The 23,321-nt window shown below is 34.5% G+C and overlaps 1 long non-coding RNA gene across 1 annotated transcript in view; it reads right to left on the reverse strand.

Annotated features, from left to right (window-relative positions):
* Positions 1-1,980: 1,980 nt before the first annotated feature.
* LOC145666117 (uncharacterized) overlaps positions 1,981-23,321 on the reverse strand; it is a 120,456-nt gene continuing 99,115 nt past the window's right edge. The window contains exon 3 of the long non-coding RNA XR_014127692.1: positions 1,981-2,025. This is a non-coding gene — a long non-coding RNA (uncharacterized LOC145666117). The remainder of the gene's footprint in view (positions 2,026-23,321) is intronic.

The raw sequence follows: 23,321 nt of genomic DNA on the forward strand, positions 1-23,321 counted from the left end.
CTACTACAAAGAAATCCTAATCAAGCTGAGCGAAATAATAGGAAGAGACCGGATTTGTAGAAGAACGATGCATGGATCCTCTACCAAGACAATACGCTTGCCCATAATGCCCTTTCTGTGAAGCAGTTTTTAGCAGCCAAGCGCATTCTTGTGCTCGATCATCCTCCTATTCCCCAGACCTGGCTCCCTGTGACTTTTATCTATTCCCAAAAGTGAAAAGTGCATTGAAGGGAACACATTTTCAGTCTGTGGAAGAGGTGAAATGAAACACGGCAGAGTTGTTGAACAGTTTGACATTGATGACCTACAGCATTGCTTTGAACAATGGAAGGCACGTATGGAGCGGTGTATAGATAGGGGAGGGGAGTATATTGAAGGGGATAACAGTTAGTTGTAACTTTTGTTGCAATACATCAGATTTATGACACCAGTCTCGTTATTTAATTGCCACACCTCGTACAAGCAAACGTTAACGTGTGCAGCGTGTACGCTAGCAAAGTTCAATGAATGATTGTTACAAGGAACGTAAATGGCAAAAAGTTTTATATTCGGTATCAAAGTTTGAACTCCAGAATATTGACCGGCCATTGTAGCGTGATTATCATAAGACTAGCCTCTGCAATTTTGGATATCAAGCCTGTTACGTTGAAGATTCTTCAGTATTTCAGCAGAAATACTCTCAGCAGTCTTTCCTTCGACAGACATGAAATCAATAAATACTTCCAAAACTTCAACAGAATCACGTTGTACGTCAAGAAGTCGAAAGATTTTGTGACAACTGTTCCATATAAGAACAATCAGGAGTTGAATCAAATACAATGCTGAAAATATTTTTTCTCTTCTCTCGCTTTTAAGTATTTTTAAGCAGTCGATTTTTTTCTCCAAGAAAGTTAATCAATTAGTTCTGAACCTCATGGGAAAAGTAAGATAATCATCTTTGTCCTTCCGTCTTAGTGCTTATTGAATCAATATGTGCCTTCATAACTGGATCAAATTTTGACTGATTTTTTTCTTTAGATGCCTCCAAGGGCGTGAAACGTTTACTTTATCTATTTTTCTCTATATTCAGCTTTTTTCCTTTAAATTTCTTTGGGGCCCCCAAGATAATGAAACTTTTATCTTAATTATTTTTAATCTACATTCAGTTTTTTTCTTTAAATTTCTTTGTTGTTCCCCAAGAGATTGAGACCCTAAGCTATGGCTTCTTTAGCTTATACGGAAATCTTTAGCTTCATTAGTTTTATTAGACAGATATTTCTGTTGTTTCATCAATTATCTGGTGTAATACTGATTGACAATTAGTCGAGTTTACTTTTAGGAAAGGTGTGGAAACTTTGACAGCCCTTGTACGACTCATGCTTACAAGGTTCTTTAGTAATTATTTTTTACCTACCGTCCAGGGGGTCCCCACAAAGTGAAGCCCGTGGCGGGGGCACCGCTCGCCCCGCCTTTCACCGCCACTGCAATTAATTGAGGAGTTTGATGCAATAAGGACCTAGTCTGAAATAGGTATTTGTAGAAAAACGATGTTGAAAATTTAAGTAGTTTTATTTATTTATTTATTTATTTATTTACATAAACAATGTAATATACAGCTTTTTATTCCGATATTGAGTTGATTTTTTGAGAGGAGGCTAAACAAATATGATAAAAGCCACTTATTTGTTTGATGCAAAAAAAAAAAGGAAAACCTCGCTTACGCCCTTATTACATCAAACTCCTCAATTTCTGATTTTAATCAGAGAGACGACTTACAAATGCAAGAAATCGATGTGTTATCAGCTCTATTTTCCTCAGCATTACCCACTTCGCTCCTATACGCCTTCGCATCCGCTGATTTACTTGATCAGAAAGGAAATAAAAATGGTTTGGAAATTCGACCTGTAAGGGTTAAAATTGTGGTTTAATTATTATAATAAGATGTCCGTATCTAGAATCCTTTAAAGCTAGAGACATGAAATGTGGTATTTAAACTTACCAGTTAAAATAATCAAATAGTTGTTCCAACGTCTCTTCATACTTGACCTAGAAGGGAAAAAAGATGTGTAGTTAACAAAGATGCCATATGAAGTGTTCAAATTTCGTGCAAGGCTTCTACATGAAGTTCAGAGAAGTTCTATATTAAAGATGCAAATGGACGAACGCTATACATTGCCTGCAGTTACACGTGGAGACATTTGCGAATATTCTCATAAAATGTAACAGAATGTATGTAAAATCTGAATTAATGGACAAAATTAAGCTGAAAAGAATATACTTTCTTCACCTTGAAGGAATCTAAATGGAACTCGCAAAATAGTTAAGCTAAAAATACTCCATTTTGGTTATTTAGGTCGCTAGGCTAAAACATTCGAAAAGCAATGGCCTAGAATTAGTTCTTTGAAAGTTGGAAAGTTGAATTAAGAAACGTATTGTAACATGTCCATACAAAAGCTAAAGAATCTCAACTGCCTATATTTAAGTACTTGACACAACAACCTGTGCCCCTCTATATTAATTTACAAGCCGACATATACAGTATATATTATATACACCTATACTATACATTGTATACGCATAAAATCCATAGAAGTAATATTCCAATGAACACACTTCCTATCTTCCTATGTCATTCAATTGGGGCCGCCTTGTCAGTTTGTAGTCGTAGCTCCTTTGGGTGATTCCAATCTTTTTTCCTTGCCCATTGTTAAGAAACTCAAATCGTGACATCGGGAGCATTGTTAAAGCACAGACACGGGTCACCTGACACAGACATGACTGACAAAAGAAGGATCCAACTGGAGGCCGCTATTCGTGTTAGTAACGGTGCCACTTCAAATTCCCAATATGGCGTAACAAGTGCTGCCCCTCATTTTTATAACACAATGCTGCTCAGATGACTATCTACATATTATTCAATAGTTCTTCTGTAAAAGAAAGAAAAAAAGTAGGAAAGACAGATAGGTCTGTGTTCAATTTCACAATGTCAGCAACGTAATATTAAAAATATTTTCCTACCCTCTGTAGAACATTTCGAGCATTATAATATAATTTCAAGTAGGTCTATACGTGTTTCAATGTGAAAATGAAATATCTTGTTTTTCGTTACTATGGACTAAACTAGACAGATAATTAAAGAAAAATGAGTGATAATGTAATAATTGGTGGAATGATAATGTGGGAAGAAATGGAAGAAAATCGAGAACTAATGGAACGTTAGTCCACTACGAACTGGAAGTGAACTAGTGACCCTTCACACCAGAGGTGAGCGACCCACTACTGAGCCACCGTGCCCCCATTGTTTCACTACAAAATGCTGGATTTATAATAATAATAATAATAATAATAATAATAATAATAATAATAATAATAATAATAATAATAATAATAATAATAATAATAATAATAATAATAATATATTTTAAGATCTGTGTACAGGTCATAGGCAAAAATACAGCAATACAACATTAAAAAGCATGTTAAAAGCATTATATAATCATTTTAAACAGACCAGAAAATTTATAATATAGAATGACTATTACAGCAGGTTAAGGCTTTTCTCACAAGGTTAATATATAGAATTATAAGGTTCAAACTGATATATAAAACAAAAATTAAAACAAACAGTCAATTTCATAATATACAATTAACAGAATTATGCAAATTAGTCTAATTTAACAACCGTTTAAAGGAATGAGTCAACCTTGATTAAAATAGCACATCCAGCATGTAAAAGTCTTTGTCACTTATTGTCATGTTTAATCTAATATAAATATAAATAAAATAAAGTTTGTTTCTGTCTCTGTCTGTCTGTCTGTGTCTCTGTATGCGGCCTGAGGACCAGACAAGTGGACCGAGAGTTACCAAATTTGGGTCACAGGTACCTTGGTCCAGGCCCCAGACCAAGAGGAAGCGCTTTTTTTTTAAAAAAAAAAAAATTCGATCAAGGGGTCTCAGGGGAGCATTTACTAGGACCGGCCTGGGGACCAGACAAGTTAACCGATAGTTACCAAATTTTGATCACGGATACCTTGGTTCAGGCCCCAAACCAAGGCGAAGCGTTTTTCTAAAATTCGAACCAGGGGGGTCTCAGGGGAGCATGTATCTAGACATGTAAAAGTAGTAGAAAATGACCGATATTAGTGTCGAATTCATAGTTTTCGCGGTCGCTGAAATCAATGGTGAAACTCTAATCGCATTAGCTTCCAAATTCACCCTATTCCGCTGCGGGCCGGGGGTCACCGTGGGGACTGGGGAGGGATATCGAGACATGTAAAAGTAATCCAAAATGACCGATATTAGTGTCAAATCCATAGTTTTCGCTGTCGCTGAGATGAATAGTGATACTCCCACAGGCGTTGACTTTCCCATGCGAAGAATGGGTATATTCAGCTAGTTTTAACATAAAAGGTTATAACATAAAAATACACTGAGAATACATAATAACAATAAAATCAAGATTGGCAGCTAGAATCCTTGTCATAAAGTTAAAATACTTTAATTTTTGTAAGATCTATTCTGTTATTTCTGCTAACATATGTTCATTTTAAATTGTCACTCTTCTCAATATTTCATGTTTTCAATTTAATGCTAGCAATGTCGATGCATTACTAACACTAGAAATCGAGAGTCTTATTTATATATTTGCTAAGCAATATTTACTACTATATTTGTTATCCAATACCATTTGAATTAAAAAATTATCAATAAATTTCCTCCTTTCCGATAGGGATTGAAGTCCCCAAATGTTAACTAATATTCACAGTCATGTGAATAATTATCCTTTTATTTTAAACATAGTAACCTTTTAAAACATTTCTGTACAGCTTCGATTTTGTTAGCAAGTGTGTTAGATAAACTGTTTCAGACAACTGAACCAAATTCCAGTTTGAATTTAACAAGTATCTTTTATTATTATTATTATTATTATTATTATTATTATTATTATTATTATTATTATTATTATTATTATTATTAATTATACAAAAAACAAAATATTAAATAAATTAATATATTATTCAATCTTTCAAACCTCTCTATAACCTATGTTTCCAACTTGTGATTACTTGTATTCTCCAATCTGATTTTGAGCCGGAGGAATACCATTGGAGAGTGCATAGTGTGAGTAGAGTGCCTTATTCGAAAATTACAAAGAAGTGCCTCCTACTTTTTTCTATATATTCTTATCTCCTTTCGGGGAATTCAAAAATGGAAATCTGTGTAGTTTAAAAAAATTAGTAAATGTAAATCTAAATCCTCTTCAGTATTGTAAAGTTAAACCTGTAAAAGTTTTGTTTTTCTTTTAGACGTTTTACATGTTATAAAATTTCAATGCAGGGCCCCTTACATTTAATTTCCATAAATTATTACCATTTTTGAAAATTGAAAAGTGTCTCTATTAAGCTAAGTAACTGGGATATGATACTTGGTCTATAATCAGAACATGTAATAAAAAAATGTTAGTATCAGTGAATATAATATCATATACAAACAACATTAAAATACTATTAGGATGTCATATGCAAGTTGTAGAATATTTTACTTCGAGGAAAGATATCTGTGTTATAATGAAAAGATATTGGCTATATACAATGAAAGTGTTACGAAATGTATATATATACTTTCCCTTTACGTGATTTATAAACATCTCTTTCTACAAAAAAAAAAAAAAAAAAATCACACTCAACAATAGTTAACAAATCTTACGTTTAAGAAAATGTTATTCTGAAATTAGCTGCTGTAATTGTTTATTCCAAAATACAATCTCTGCCTCTCGTGATTTGCATGATGTTTTCTTTTCTTTCTATTTTTTTAAAATATAAAATTACTTGAACCGGATCCGAATGCAAGGTGTAGGTACTTAACTTCGCTAATATTAGCGTATCCAAAGAATAACTGCCGCTGGAGACATGAGATGGCACGTACCAAAACTCCTCCAGGAGGCCATTCTTTTAACAATATATCCAACTTGTAAGTTTGATCAAGGATCTCTCACTGGGAATTAGTTAAGAAAATATGTATATACATATAAATTGGATTTATTTACAAAAGATCCGTTCTTCTGTAGACAAATTCCTTCATTATTTTTCGTACAGGTGATGTTCGTAGTAAATTTGGTAAATTATCATATTGTGCTAATAGAATTTATTTTTTAAGTGATAGGGGATTTGAGAAACACTGACCTGGCAACATTACCTGCGTTGAAGAAAAAAAAACTTCTTAGCGCTCGTAATTATGTTGAAGTTGTAATGGTGATACTGGAAAATCAAGTTTGAATGAGTATCTACAATCTTGAAAAAAAAAAGAAGCAAAAAAAAAAAAACTTCCAGACAATACAATTTATCCTTAATTATCTGATAACTAAGACGGAAAACAGAAAAGATTATTCATTATTATTTATTAGAACATTTTATGTTATCAGCATTTTTTGAAGTTTTTGATTTCACTGGTCAAATGATATTTACAAAGATTGGAATTACGATTTTCAATTGTCTTCCAATGTATGAAAAATAAAAGAGACAAACTAACACCATCTCGAAATCACAGTATAAAAAAAAAATAAGAAGAAAGAACAGAGAGAATAATGGTTTTGGTTCGGCGTGACTTGTAAGAGCTTGCCCATGGGTTATATAATCCAACGTCATCATCAATTTGTGTTTGTTGAGCTTTCGTGACAGACAAAACTGCCATTCGAGTGTTTCTATTCGTTATTGACAAGCTCTAAATACCAACGTTTGAATTGGTACTTAATACAACTATCACATAATTACAGAGCAGTTTTCCGCGGCGGAAAAGAAAGGTGGAAAAATACTGTTAACCTGTCTGGCTGGTGTGGGAGGATGGAAGATAATGTTAGCAAGTCAAGTCGCACCACTTACTGTTCAATGTGACTGTTGAAATCACCAAACTGACGTGAACGTAACTGCTACTTTTCCTCATTGGAGGACCTAATAATACTGTATTGATGTCGGTGTAACTTACGTTATTCCTCGTGTGCGTCAATTTAAGTACTGCTTTCTGGTATGAAATTGAATAATATTATGTTCCTTAGAACTTAATAGGCAAATTTGAACATTTGTATCCATTTTAGGTATCATCTATTATATATTATATTACACCTACCGCAAGTGTTTTGAAATACATATTTTTGGTTGTGTTATTGATTTGCAAAATAATATTATGTAACAGGCATGTAAGTGTGGTGTTCAAATCTTGAAATGATGTTGTGCTCCATTTTAAAAACAATAGTAATTTAAAGATAATAACATGTATAAAAACTGATAACGAAGTATCACGTTGTACAGTTAAAAAGAGGGTTATGAATCTCTTATATTCTTATACAGGTATACTTATAGCAGATGAATATTACTTGCAATGTATTAATTACGTATATCTATTGTTCAGGTTAAAACCTAACATGACCCACTTGCAATATTAAAATCGTTTAGTTAAAACTAGAAAACAAATCACTGAACGTTTATTTAAAAAAATAATAACTGTGTAGCAGTTTCGCAAACTAATTAAGAGTCTTCATCCCGGCGAAATTAAAATACCGCTAATTTTACAGTAATTATGTGATATATATTCAAATATATAAAAGTTAATCGAAAAGTGGAGCAAGAGCTCCCTAGAGAATATTATTTTACATGAGAAACCGTTATCACGACTCACTTATCTGCTTTCGATTTCCAGCCATTTAGAAAATCGGCATTTATTTTCGCGTTTCTAAGTGCCTACACGGAGAAAAATGCATAATCCAGTCGGCATGTAAATGCTGTTTTTAGCAGGTTACGCGCGTCACCACATTAAGTAATGTTGTTTCATCAGTAGTACGATCTACACCACCGTCCAGCGAAAATTTTGTATTGTGTGACCATCATTTCAAACCTAGAATTAACGCCATACCCATTCCGACGGTGGTAACTTAGGTATATAATGTTGTTACTACCTTCCTACGAGTGTCCCCTCTTGGTTCTTTCTAAATCTGTGACTCCCTACCTTACGAGAGTAATAGTATTTAACACGAAATAAATCATGTGAATAAAATTATCCAATCACAGCGAGTCTAGTTCGACGCAGAACTCCAGACTTGGCATGGTGTTCCCACCTGCTGTACTTTTATACATGAAATTACATTACTTAAGGAGCGCACCCGCGTAAATACGATGTATCCACACGGAAATCCTAGTCCCTTTTTTTTCTCAGTGTACAAACGGAAAGCTGCTAAGTGACTCGTAATAACGGTATCTCATGCAAAATAATATTGCCTAGAGCGATCTTGTTCCACATTTTGATTATCGTTTATCAATTTGAAGATATTACATAATTACTATAAAATTAGCAGTATTTTAAATTCGCAGTGATAAGGCCTTTTAAAAGACCTCAAATAGGTTGACATTCTTTAATAACTTTTATTGGCAAATACTTAACTCTGAAAACAAGTACACTATTCTGTACGTTTTCATATATTATGCCTGATTACTTCATGTATCTTTGTATATACAATTATCTCCTGTGACGGGAGAGATGGAAGAATTGATGACTATATTTAATATGTTAGTATACAGTAACATGGAGAAATTGTGTGCTTGAAAAGGCACTTAAGATATTTCTAATTCTGTCCAAGAGGTTTTCTACTATCTTTTCTTGCAGGTCACAATCAGAACACGTCCATTAAGGGATATAGTGTACTTAGTAGAAGAACCTGCAAGTACGATACATGCCTCTAAGTACAAATCATGATAGACCTGATAACCGTTAACCTGTTATGTGATTCAACCGGAACTTAATTATGATTGACACAACTCAAAAATCATGTAGCTTTATTTGTATGAACAGAGATAGAGTCAGTATACAACAAGATAACCTGTATCTTGGAAGGTGGCAGAACGATTAAGACTGTAAAACCAATGAGAAACTGAAAAAAACGAAGTGAAGTCGTAATGACGAAGCAAGAACGGGGTAACTCCAACGTTGAAATCTTCATTTGCTATCTGCCCCCCGTGAGGAGACCTCCAACTGCTTCTTACAGGATTTAACACTGTGATGTCGCTTTAGATAAGCAAGATGGGTCATATTGGGTGGAACTATCATGACAATGTCTCATGTCCCAGAGCTTTTTTTTTTCTTCAATATAATGGCTTCACACTATCACCTGTACTCTAAGGAATTTCATTATTTCCATTGCTGACATTCTCTTTTACACAGACACAAGTATCACAATGTCATTTCGTACACAATAAGAAAGTTACTTTTCATCTCCTACAAGTTCTCTCTTCCCAAGGTGTCACACAAATTGAGCTTCCGCATAACTGGGAGGAACCGTAGTAGTATGATAATGCTATGTGAGGTATTAAGAGAAAAAGCAATATTCGGATGAATGGAAACTGAATGTGCTCACTTCATAACGTGATTGCCAAACCAGTGCTTGGAACGTTCAAGATTATTGCATGTTTTAAGGTTGTGTAATAACTATATGTAATCAAGTAATAATGTTTAGCAGCAGAGTGCAGGAAAACTAACGTAACTAGCATAACTGCTTGTATAAATTATATTGTGACATTTAGTCATACAATCTCCTCTGCATAATTGAAGTCCATTTACAAGGAGCTTGATATCCCTTCCAGAAATATAAAATAAACTGCATGCAAAACAATTGCTTTTGTAAAGCAATAATTTAGATCAGCAGTTCTCAAAGTGGGTCTTCAGACCCCTGGGGGTCCGCAGATCACTTCCCGAATGAACAGAGGGTCCGCGTTATCGGAAAGTTTGAGAACCACTGATTTAGATTATTCCACGACATCAGTTTCCAGCGACAGTGCCAAAGAAGGAAACAGCTTTGAGCGATGTATTTGATACAAAAATTGAGCTTTGGAAACGGATTGGACATTAACTGGTCCAAATGTAACTTTACAGTTTTCTTGAAGAAAATAATAAAGCAACTCCCTCAGGTTAAAATAATGGGAAAAACAAATTATTTTAAACAAGGAGAGTATTTAGGTCTTATATTAGATAAAAAGGTAACATGGAAGTAGCACCTGTAGCATCTGACCAGAGAAGCTGTCAAATATAACAATATTCTAATAAGTTTAACCGCAAAAAAGATTGGAAATTAAGTCATATTTACTGAATACAAATGAAAACTCTCACACTTATAGCTAAAATACTATATAGTTCTATCTTCTTCAATGCTACTATAACGCACTCTACAGGAAAATACAGTCAATTTAATATAATATAGCCAAAATTGTTATATCTCAACCCTCCTTTTGTAAAAAAAAAAAAAAATAGAAAAAAGAAAAATGAAAAAAGAAAAAGAAAAGAAAGAAATAAAATAAAAGGAAAAAGAGGCAACTAAGAATAAATAAATCTTTGAAATTACGTATTTTAAAGCTAACTGCAAACTTACTGTTATCTGGAATGGCGAAAACTTTTTTGTCTGCTATCCAAAAATCGGTGTCTAGATTTATTGAATAAAAACAAAAATTTACCATATTATAAAAATCTTCCTTGGGTTTATAAAATTTCTTATAGAAATTTACGAATTTAATCAAGAACATTTAAAGCACTGTCAATCCTGGCCTATGTATTTCAATGTGAAGTATTTAAAAAAAAATCGGTATAACGTAATTACATACAATTTCATAAATCTAAAAACTTGATAAACATATAGGTATGTACAAATGCTTTTGGAGATTTCATATGGATTCTTTGTCAAAAGAGTGTAAACTTACTTTTACGGATGCCTCATAAAATGCTTCGTGTGGAGTATTCTCCTGTGTGGAGTAGGAACATGGGCATTACACACACAAATAAATAAATAAATAAATAAATAAATAAGACTAGAAGCTTTCGAAATGTGAGTGTAGAGAAAAATGAAGAGTCGAGTGGAAAACGAATGAAAGGGTGGTAGAAATGGTGGGAGACAAAGGAACAATTTTAGACATTATTGAGAAGAGAAAGAAAAACTGATTGGGACATTTTCTAAGAAGGAATTTTATCATGAGGGACTGCTAGAGGGTATGGTGGCAGGAAGAAGAGGGAGGTGGCGAAGGAGGCTGCAGTTGATGGACAATATCAAGACAGAAAAATTGTACGTGAAGACGAAGAGGTTAGCAGAAGACCATGTAGCATGGAAGCTTCTCAGTTGTGGCAAGTGATCTAACATATACGTTGGATTACAAGCTTTGTATATTGCAGTTGGAATGACATGATGGCAGTTGTGTCCAGGAGGGAATATTGCGGATCAGAAAAACCCTCCTCGATAAGCTTTTACAGGACAAAATAGCATTGCAGGTCTTCTTAATAAAGAATCCTCTTTTTCTGATACGCAGTGAGAAGAGCCACGAAATATTTAAACCAACCAATCCTCCTTTTGTAGACAATAGTCACCCTTCCCCCTTCCGTTGCCTATTAAGTTTTCTACGTACAGCCTTGAGCATGATATTTTAATGTTAATCATCTCGGTCTGATGTAATAAGATGGGGATAGATATCCGTAGATAGACAGGTAGATACGAAGTAAGATATATCAACGAAGATGTAAAATATTTAAAAAGAAATCTAACACCTAAACGACTGGTCATAATTCAAATTTTGTCCTTGTTAATATTTACGATGTTCCACATTTATGTTCGTATAAATCAAGAACAAAAGACAATCATCTTTTAGCTATTATAACGAAATATAAAGAAAGTGGCAATACTCTTGTCTCATTCCAAACATCTTACCATAAGTTATAAATATAATGTCGAAAGGGTGGATAATACTAGTTTAATGTCCAATTAAAAGTTTTTGCTTTGTATTAAAAGAAAAAAAAGTCCCGTATAACCTCATATTTAATATTTTATTTCTGTAAATATTTTCACTAGTATATTTCATTTTGGTCAACTTTCAACTGTCTACAAATAGAAATAAATGAACGTACATACATTACATAACTTCAATAATAATTTATCTGTACTCACCTGTTAGAAAGCGTTCTATTAGTTCGTTAAATTGCCAACGACAAGTGAACTGTCCTTTCGGATACTTTATTGCTAGGCATAAGAGAAATTTATACTTTTTCTCTCCCACCCCTTGTTCACATGTTGCTCGTCCCACGGCTATTTTTTTTTTTTTAATATTTATGAAAAGAAACTAACCTAAGTTAGAACCATGAAAAGAACTTAAGTTTAAAGCAACTTCCTTTTTTCTTTTCATCTTTTAATGAAAATATTTCGTGACATACAATAAAATCAATACAAATGGATCAAAAGACTCTTTGCCTTGGACCAGGTAAATGTTAAGAACTATTGTTATATTTATTTTTGTGATACTTAATTGAATAAACGAAGCAAATTCAATTTCAATTCTAACTAAAGTTATTCTGCCTTCATAAGTAGTAGACCATGCTTCCGTCACCCCGTTAGGTTATAACACTGGAAGATAAAAGCTCTACTCTGTAAAACAGTCCATATTGTGCCGGTGCGGCATCAGTTCTATTAGTTCAAATTTTAGATACTAACTTGAAGCTAATTTATTATAAAATCTTAAACAAACTGATGTAAATGGGGATGAGAACTGATGTTCCACACGGAACTTATAAAAGAAGAGGTTATGTTCGAACATAAACTCAACAGATTTAAATTAATAAAATCTGATTTTAATTGAATGAATCTGATTTGAAATTTGATTTAATTCATAATTGATTTTAATTGATGATTGATAAAGTAGGTAGGAAAGAAAGATAAATTAAAAGAATAGGAATGAGCACTATACATTGTTCGGCGTAAGCTCTAAACTGCGATAAACAAAGCCACGTGAAACTAAATCTCGCTGATTTGCTGTTGTCCTACGGACGCTTGTACTCCTCCGCAAAATAGTTCATGTGATTGGATTATTACTTTTATTATGAAGCTCCATATAAAACTGCTATATTATTATAAATGACAAAAATATAATACGGATTATCTAATAATACTGCAATCGAGTGTGGTAAATGAAACAATAGAAATAAACACTAAGCATGCGCAGTAATTCTGGCGCCAATTCAACTGTGGACGGGTGTTCTGCTTCTAAAGTCTCAAAGATGGCTGGCATGAATCTCGGTTCCGCGAGTGTTGTGGTGAAACACCAACAAGGCAAACCTTTACTCACTAAGCAACAATTGTTTACGAGCGAAATTCAAATACTTTTTTTTTTTTTTAAATCTTTCGAGCTTTTTTTCTTTCTTGTCTGCTGCTGCTGTAAGTATCTGGACAACACGAGACAGTATTGCCAAAACGCACGTGTATAATTTGCTCCTCCCCGTGGGGAGTGGGAGTGATACATCACTAGCCAATCGTATTTGTGACAAGCGGAAGGATACAAATATTTTGTTTATCGGAGTTTAGAGCTTACGCTGAACAGAGATTAGTCTCAAATATTCCTAGTTTCTGCTGATGTCGTCGTCTGAATGACGAATGGATTCTCCTCTTTGTTTCCTCACTTTCTGGCCGGAAATTGATTAAAACAGATGAAATTGACGTTTGGATTGCTGTAACTAATGTAAAAATTTTATTGGGTTTTCAATATTCCCAAGTACAATTTCCTCTTAGAGGGGGGCAAGCGCCCCACCTTGCCCCCTTGGTGGGAGCCCTTTGTCTGGAGTTGTACACCTGCTCAATGTTACACCTTCATAAAAACTACCACGACTTCCACGAGAAACGTGACTCCTGTAGTTTCTGTTCAAAGGGAATCTTAATGCTAGCATTCATTCAACCAGGAAGCAGTTGCAATACGGAAAGGAATGTATTGTGGAAAGAAAGGACACTGGTCTTTCCTTTATTGGCTCATTTACAACGACAAAATGATTATTCTAGTTTACACAAGCTCGTCTGAGAATGTACACTCAAGATTAAACGTTTTGTATCTGAATTAATGACAAGTTTAAAATAATTTGGTTTTAATTAAAGAGTCCAATTGGTTTGCTTTTAGTTTTAACAAAGTATGGCACTAACATACATGATATTAGGTTACTGCACAGTATTGTGAAGACTGTATTGTTCCTCTGAGTATTCGGTAGATTCTAATGGAATGTCTGGAATACTCAACTCAAACTTCAAAGAAAATTAAGACTACCTATCATTTACTAAGGTTTTTAGAGATAGACTCGTTTTTAACGACCGCTTTGTCGCTATTGAGATTGAAATAGTAGAAGTTTTCTGATACTTTTTTTTTAAATTTTATCTGGTTTATTTTATATTTTGTTAGTTTTCTTGTGTTGTATGTATTCTACTTTGCTATCTATTATTTTAGCTTTTTCATGACATCTATTATTTTAATTTTATTACATGGTATTGTCTTATTTTATGTGTCATGGAATTATTTTCATCTGTAGTTGAAGCCATGGTTTTGATCCTTAGTTTTAAGCAGACGATAATTTTATGAGACACATGTGTCAGTCATTGATCTTTTCATGATGGGACAAATATCCTCGGTGACTTAATTATTTAAACCATAATCAGTCAATCAATCAATATAATGATGATGTAATCAATGTATGCTATATTAGAATATGAACAATTCTCATTCTCTTTCAACCATCCCCAGCGTTTAATCTAAAGAATTGACAAGTTCGAATCCAGTTGGGACGTTGTTAAGGGAAGTAAGGAAATTTGCTGACTTGAATCTTTGGTGAGAACTCAAATTTTCCATATAATCGTGGCCAAGCTCGTTATCAATGCTCCTACTTACATCTTAATATTTACTTTTGAAAAATCACAAATAAATCTAATATTTAAAAAAATGAGACTGGTCTGATTGATAATCAAATCACGAGAAAATGGTTAAACCATTTTAAATGAATCTGCGTATAGTTAGTACCTACGTCAAATTGGACTTTTATTGTGTCAATTTGATTAAAATGCTTATCCGAATGATTTATACTTTCATTGAAATGTGTATACTAAGGAATGGAAGAAATCAAAACACTTTACATAAACCTAAACGCCTCGTACGAAGAACGGACCTTTCAGCTAGTAAATAAATAAATAAATAAATATCCCATCCTCTTTAGTTAGGGAAAAGGGACAATATGTATTAAATATATTGCACCAGTTGATATCTCAGAGAAAGGTCATGTGCCTTGAAGCGGATGTCACGACAAATATAAGAAAGTGTTTTATACAATATTATATAAACGTCATGGGTGAAACGGTGAGAGAGGACCAGAAAAAAATGTAGTTCCCCAGTGTTGTTACCAGTTACATTCTTTCGTGTGTTGTCGTAATAACATAAAAGAGTACGTTTAAAAAATAACTCAACGTTGAATGATTTATATTCTCTGTTATGTTTAAACGAGAAAAGATTAACTAACTTCTTGTATATTTACAGCAGCAGTGTCAAGTGTATAAAATGCTATACAGTTTAATTCTTGTAAATTTACAAAGATACTGGGTTGGGTGGGGACAAAAAGAAAAAAAAGTAGAAAATGATTAATGATCTACGTGAAAAATAACATTTACTGTCGAAATGTCCTTCTTTGCATTACACTACAATAAATGAATACTTGAGGCGAGAGAAGTCCTGACAGTGACAACGGGTATTTCCACTTCATTTGCGATGTTATTCGGATTCTTCTGAAGTTCTGTTATTGGTCGAGTTTTCAAGTGTATGAAAATTCGTATATCTTAACTTACTAGTTAGAGGAACATAAACTCTACTAAAGGCTGTAAAGAAGGGCATGGAAAACTTTCATTTATGAATGAATGGGTTTGCGTTTATAAGATACTAGCAGCGTTCACCCCGCTTCGCTGCGGTCACCCCGGAACGCAATAAACTTTGTTACTTAGATAATTTTTACTTTTTCGCTTTCAAGTGATATGATAAAAACCATAGAAGATTGCAGTAAATCTTAACATTATATCGCCTGTCATTTATGTTAACCCGCCCCGCTTCGCTGCGGTCATCCCGGTGCTGGCATATTGTAAAAGTGTCTGTAAAAATAAGCAAATCAATTAAAAAATTTTAAACAGAAGATTCAAGCTATTTTCCGCTGTATATCGCCTGTCATTTATGTTAACCCGCCGAGTGACACGGTCATGCGTGTTGCATATAAATACGTTTATTTTTACCTATGATGAACTAATAACAAAGGATTTGTACGTTATGGACACTTGAATGGTCAATTATCTCAAGACACTGGTAATTAAAAATTAAAGTGATATGATAAAAACCATCTAGGGTCCAAATCCTAATAACCCCCCAAAAATGAAAGAAATTGGTTCAGCCGTATTAGCGTTATGAGCGGACAAAATTTTGTACGTTCTCTTTTATATATATAGATAGATTTTTGCCTAGATGTTTATGCAACATGTAACACTTGACTGTTGTGTGGGTTGCATAAACACCTAGCGCGGAACTAATATTTATCAATGAATGGGGATATGGTTGGCTGTACTCCTATTTATTGAACAGGTTTCTATTAGGCCAGGGTACTTAGTAATTTCGGTTAGGTTAATTATTTCAATAAACAAAGAACTAAAATAGTTTTAAAAGTTTTATTGCAAATACTTTGAAAACAACGATATAAACGATTACTGCATAGGGTATATGCATCTTTCTATAGAAAATTATTTTGACATCCTTATTTTGAGGAACTTTTGATCAAAATATGAGAAAAATATACTGAGACTGGACCCTATTTGCTAAATGAAGTACTATACCTAAATAATATGCTATATAATCACTATTTAACTCGAAAGAACGAAACGAGTAGTGCTGGATTTACGTATAAGCTAAACAAACTATAGCGTAAGGGCTCTACTCTCTTGGGAGCCCTAGAAGCTTTACAGAAAAAAACTGGATATACATTTCCGAAATCTATATATACGGTACCGGTATATAAAATGAAAGTGGCTATATATGTGACTTTATACCTCTTGAACTACCCGACCGATCTCCATCAAATTTTTGGTCCAGATGAGGTTCGGTCCGGGGTTGGTTTTTACCATTTCATTTTGACGGTGCAACTTAGAGAAGGGGGAGAGGGGGACATTTAAAATTATCGAAAATGGCCGATTTGTAATTTCCAGGGTCACTGAGATGAACAATGAACTTCCGATGTCGTTTGAATCCAAATTTAGCCCCGCAACTTGGGAGAGGGGAAGGAGGATATAGATAGATAGATAGATAGATAGATAGATAGATAGATAGATAGATAGATAGATAGATAGATAGATAGATAGATAGATAGATAGATAGATAGATAGATAGATAGATAGATAGATATAATCGAAAAATGACAAATATTAGTGTCGAATCCATAGTTTTCGGGGTCGCTGAGACAAACAGTGACACTTTCGATGCCGTTCGAATCCAAAGTCAACCCTTTATGTCGAAAATGAAACGTACTCTCCCCGTGGGAAGAATCGGTATTCTGCTAGAATAAGATAAAAACAAGTAAAAACAAGTCTTATACTACCACAGTATTTTGTGTTATGTAGGCTTCTATGATGTAAGTGAATAGGCTAGAGAGGGGCCCAAGCCTTGGGGAGGGGGGATGCAATACTACAAGCCAATACGTCCATGTAACATTGAACAGGTATTATTCTGCACTCGAAAAGACGATAAATAACTCTAAAATACTTCCACCTATATTTTCAGGAAGAAAAATGATGGAAGTAGATTGTTTTTATAAGGAAAAGAGTACAGATGAAGTGTAAGATAAAATTTTCATGCTACATGAGTGATTCCCCTATTAAACAAGTATAGTTTTATTGAAAAAGTATACAAATGTATGTTGAGTTAGGAATTTTTGGGAGGGGGATCGAACCCGGTGGACTCCAGTTGATATGCCCCTGAATGGAGCCCCTCCTACTACCCTCCTCCCAAAAATATTACTAGTTAGCTCGTTTTTGCACCTAGTGGTGCCTACGTCCTTGAGGGGTTGGTTGGATTGCAGCATGTGGTATGCAGCTCCACAGTGCAGTTCAATCTACCAATGACAAAGGATAGCTGGACATATACAGAGCTCTTTTATCTCAATAGCTTAGAGCCCGATCAAATCTAAATCCGACTCTGGGAGGGAGTTTTAGCAACTCTAGGAAGCTTTTCTTCTCGGAAGTAAAGTTGTTAGGTTTATGTTTCTTTCGTAAGGTTTCCGTTTACTCCTACGTGTCACGTTCCCTGACACGCTTTACGCCGTTCGTTTTTATTTTCCTCATAAAATGATTTCTTCCCTTTTTATATTATTTATTTTAAAAATCAAAGAAATAGTCGTGGGCACTTAAAATTTTACTTCGAGAGAACATTATCTAATTAGAGGAACTGATTTCTCACACATTGTCGACAAAGCAACCCAACAATGTTAATTTAGTAGTAGAAGTAAGCGTGAGGTTAAGTGAGCATGAGTTCCAAATCATGATGTGAGCGAGAGGTCGAGATAATGCTATGAATGTGAGGTTGAGTGAGCGTGATGTCGAAGGGATATTGTCAGTGTGAGGTGTAGTGAGCGTGATATTGAGACGATGATGTGAGCATGAGATCGAGTAAATGTGATGTCGAGATGGTGATATGAGCATGAGGCCGCAATGATGTTGTTAGAGCGTGAGGTTGAGTAAGCATCATGTCGAAAAGTTGTGAGTGTGAGTTCGAGTGAGCGCGATATCGAGATGATGCTGTGAGCGTAAGGTTGAGTGAGCGTGCGGTCGAAATGATGTGAGCGTGAGTTTGAGTGAAGTTAGTCCAAAGTGGGCACCTTTGTTCTTACGCAATAAACGAAACTCGTCCAATTTTGGGCCCTCCCCCCTGGTTTAGATTCTAGCGAGTGTGCCTTTGGTGCATGTGGTCCCGTGTTTGATCCCAGTGAGAGAGCACAAAAATAATTAAATAAATTTAAAATTATTTAATTAATTTCGCAAAAAATCACTTTCATTAATCATAGCATAGAGGCATACCGCGAAACGTTATTAAAATCATACGATTTTGACCAAACTTGGTGTAATTGTAGACACACACAGAATATTATGATGTATAGGCCTTTGGTTCCTGAGTTATTATCCATCAAAGTTGAGATTGGATTTAGTGAAATGATATTATATTATGAATATAAGTAAGAACATTGATGTACATGAAATATTATTGTATGTATACTATTAGTACTCGAGTTATTGACGATCGAATTTGGGTGTGAACTTAGTAAAATAAAGAAATGTTACTAAATTGGGATCGATAAAATCTATCTGATTTTGACCAAACTTCGTACGGTGGTAGATGTTGACGAGCGTTGTACACACTCCAACATGATATGAAATATTATGGTATACAGATCTTTGGTTTCCGAGTTATTGACCATTGAAGTGGGTTTAAACAGTGAAATCAAGAAATTTTGCACACACACACACAATTTTAAAAAAACGCTATTTAGGAACTGAAAGACAAAAGCCATGGTGATTGGAACGAAGGGGTCTGTGTCAAATATAAAAGAAGAAGGGGAGAAAATAGAACAAGTGAATAGTTTTCGATATCTGGGTAGTTTTCTTAGTAATAACATGAAGTGCGAACGTGAAATAAAAGCAAGGATAGGAATGGCGAAAGAAGCCTTTAGGAGGAAGAAAAGTCTGTTTTGTGGGACCTTGAATAAAGAGTTCAGAAAAAGACTCATAAAATGCTTCGTGTGGAGTGTTGTACTGTATGGGGCGGAAACGTGGACATTACGTAAAATTGACGAAAATCGACTGGAAGCCTTCGAAATGTGGGTGTGGAGAAGAATGAAAAGAATTAGTTGGGTCGAGCGGAAAACGAATGAGAGAGTGTTAGAAATGGTGGGTGAGAAAAGAACACTTTTAGATATTATTAGGAAGAGGAAGAGAAACTGGTTGGGACATTGCCTTAGAAGAGATTGTATCATGAGGGACGTCCTAGAGAGTATGGTGGCGGGAAAGAGAGGGAGGGGGCGATGGAGACTACAATTAATGGATGATATAAAAACAGAAAGATCATACGCGAAGACGAAGAAGTTAGCGGAGGACCGTGGAGCATGGAAGCTTCTCAGCTGCGGCAAGTGACCTGCCAATAAAGGCAGAATACCTATGATGATGATTTAGGAACTTCCTCTATCTTGACCAAAATTGGGGTGGTGACAGAACTTCACGAGCTTAGTATACATATGAAATTTTATGGTGTGCAGGCATTTGGTTCCTGAGTCATTGGTCATCGAAATTTAAGTTTGGACTTTCTGGACTTTCAAATTTGTTCCAGTAGAAACATTTAATCCTCGAGTTACTAAGCACAAGGTTTCGGGCAGGGATTAACAAACCTGTGACGGGAAGTGAGTGCAGTATTTATTTATACTGAAGATTTGTTAAAAATCTAGGAAATTTACTACTTGAGCACAGCTCTCTGACACAAGCTTACCAACCATACGATACTTTATCGTGATAAACGATAATTTATAACTTAATGCTATATAAGATAATGTCCTTGCGATAATAGGTGAATATACGATAATTTTAGAACTCACACTTTTTATGCAGTATTTGAGTGTGGAAATAAATTTGTAGATATGCATTAAATAATTGTAAAACACACACACACACACACACACAGGTTTATAACGATCATTCCAGCTAAAATAAATCAATAAAGATTTGAGAATTGGCAAATCACAACCCTACATTCATTCTTCAAATTCAATTGCATTTACGAGAAGGTGTAAATATTGTTGTTATTCAGATTAGTGTCAATCAGGATTTTTTTTTTTTTTAATGGTGAGGACAGTGACACCAATTTCGAGTTCGAAACTGAAGATTACTAGATAAGTTTATTATTATTATATTACTGTTATTATTAGTAGTAGTAGTAGTAATATACTTGTTTCTACAATTATCACTTGCATAACGAATATATGATAATATTTTGTGATATACGATAATTTGAAAGACGAAAATCGATAATTTTACTGTCTGAGATTTGCAACTCATCTGTGACAGATATTTATGCCAAACATGCAGGATTACAGGCAGGATATTGATCGTAAGCAAAGGGAAAAATTGTTCATAAAACTTGTTCGTAGACAGATTTGTTCGCAAACCAAGAAGTTTATAAACCGAACGTCTACTTAAGTATTTGTTATATGTAAAATTTTAAAATCACATATCGCTAAAGGTGTTAATTTGTTTTCTCTGTAAAATTGGAAGATCTTCCTTTTTAACAAATTTAAAAAGTTCGTTACTGAGTTCTCTATGTATGTGTGTTTGTGTGTTGTGTCTGTCTGTTATTTGCGATTTTGTCAATTTTGAGAATTCCATTCGATAGAGCATCAAAAACTATCTAAAGAGGTTATGAAATTTTTTGCGTCACTCTTACTGTTCCCGAGATATTGGCCAAAAGTTTCCGATTTCGAGAGATTTAATTAGCCATATCTTGGGAACCGTAAATCATAGGGAAATCATATTGGTGTTGATCAGTACCTAAGAGGGTGGTGAAATTTTGGTACCAGATAGTAACTATCGTAGAACGTTTTAACAGAACTCTTAAACAAAATATATGGAGGGAATTTAGTACTCAAGGAAATTATAAAAGGATAGATACATTACAAAAATTGTTTAGTGACCATAGTAATAAAGTACTTAGTACAATTGATATAAAACCTGTAGAAGTTAATAAGAAGAATTAATTATTTTTAAGTTCGTTCTGGCAATGAATGCTCTTGGAGAATTCTCAACTTGTTCATTCTAAAATATCTGGCAGCCGTACTCGGAAGTACGCCTGGAAGAAGCGCAGTTTGTGGGTATTGTCTTATAGTAAAAAGAACTTTAGCATTTTAGTTGAAGAATAACATTAGTTAAAACTATACAAAAAGTTTTGGGTGTATTAATTTAATTACGAATTGTCAATTTTAAAAAAAAAAAACGTTAGATATGAGAAACAAGGAGCCAATCATACACCGTTAGAATTACATAATTAGCTAATATGACCTTCAAAATCAGAGCTTGACTCTATACCGTGGGCTTTCTTTAAAGTTCAGTTATCTAAATCAATTTTCTTTTGTGTTACCTCTGATGATGATATATATTTCTGACCTTCCTTAATAGACTGTTAAAGAACAGTGACAGCGTCGCGCCGCGCCGCGGAGGGAGAACGGTGTCATTGTTTTCCAGTGGCGTTATAGATTACCATAATTTCAAAATGAAATAAATGCTAATAGATGTCGCGCTAGGTGGTCCGTGTTGAGCGAAACTTGAAAATGTGTGTGTTACACGCTCTAATATATTTTATAATGGGCTGTCCTCAAACGACGAGTGCCCATATTAGCCGATAGGTCAGGTCAACTTCACTTAGGCACCTAGTAGGGTGCATGAAAAGGCGACACCTGATACTTTGCGAGATTTTTTTTTCTTTTTAAGATTAAAAGAAACTGAAGCACAACTTTTCAGCATACATCAAGGGCGTTGCTTTGTATTTGAGATATGACCCACTCCGTCCGCTTGTTTTGTCTGAGTTTTGCATATGTGTGTGTGTGTGTGTGTGTTTCTGTGTTAACATTGTTGTAGATGACCGGTCATTGTCACGGTTTGGAAACAACCACTTCTTACCACCCCCACGAAATAATGCGCTCTCGATGCCATAATACCCGGATATATGTGGAGCAAGTCGCTGTATAATTTATGGTTTACTAGTAGAGAGACCACTAAGTGCAAACAGGTTCCCCCTCTTTCTTTATTATTATTTTTATTGTTATTTTTGGCGGCTGCTTATTTTAATAGGAAATCCTGCTGTGAAATTTCGTTCAGGAGAACATATTAAGGTGGAGGCATAGTCTTTGTGTGCAAATCAGTGAAGATGGAACAGCATTTAAGATACCTCTCTATTCTTTCATGAATTGATAAACCCAAATACAAGAATGTCAAGGTTATCATAGCCTATTTGTTCTTCGTAATTTGAATAATTCTCAATACTTCCTTCTCTAATCTAACATCTTATCTTGTGTGAATTCTCAATTCAGTATGAGAATACCTACGGGAAGTAGAAGAATTACATAATATACATTACATAGATATATATCTTTTCTGTTTATCGTCAAACGATTATACCCCTTAGACTAAGGGAGATGGATGATTAAGGCAAGTGAATGAAGATGGAAGTAATAATGGAATGAAAATGTGGAAGGAAACGGAAGTACCTTTAGAAAATCCACGGAGACGATTTGCCCACCCTAAACTTACTTGACCGGGATTGAACCAGGACCCCAGGCGTCAGAGGTTAAGCGCTCTACCACTGAGACACTGCCCCCTATCTCTCTCTCTCTCTCTCTCTCTCTATATATATATATATATATATATATATACCAGTCAATAAGATGTTGAGTTCGATTTTCCAGAA

Source organism: Thermobia domestica, chromosome 1 (genome assembly GCF_964235325.1).
Source record: "Thermobia domestica chromosome 1, izTheDome1.hap1.1, whole genome shotgun sequence".
Lineage (NCBI taxonomy): Eukaryota > Metazoa > Arthropoda > Insecta > Zygentoma > Lepismatidae > Thermobia > Thermobia domestica.